The following is a 231-nucleotide window of genomic DNA, read 5'->3' on the forward strand; positions in this document are numbered from 1 at the left end:
TCCATATTATACACAGTACCATCCTCTCGTTTAGAAAATAGCTTCACCAAAGAACCACGAACATCATCCCATTTAGATAAAGGCTGTGTGCAGACTGTGTTGAAAGCATCCAAGAAAATTCCAAGATGGGAAAAGCATTCTCGCCATTCCAACCTGAAATAATTTCCTTTGCTGATGTCGACAGAAGGCTAGAGGCCAAAAGTTTCCTTGATACAAGCAAGCGCGCACTGA

This window comes from Selaginella moellendorffii, unplaced genomic scaffold (assembly GCF_000143415.4).
Source record: "Selaginella moellendorffii unplaced genomic scaffold, v1.0 SELMOscaffold_10, whole genome shotgun sequence".
Lineage (NCBI taxonomy): Eukaryota > Viridiplantae > Streptophyta > Lycopodiopsida > Selaginellales > Selaginellaceae > Selaginella > Selaginella moellendorffii.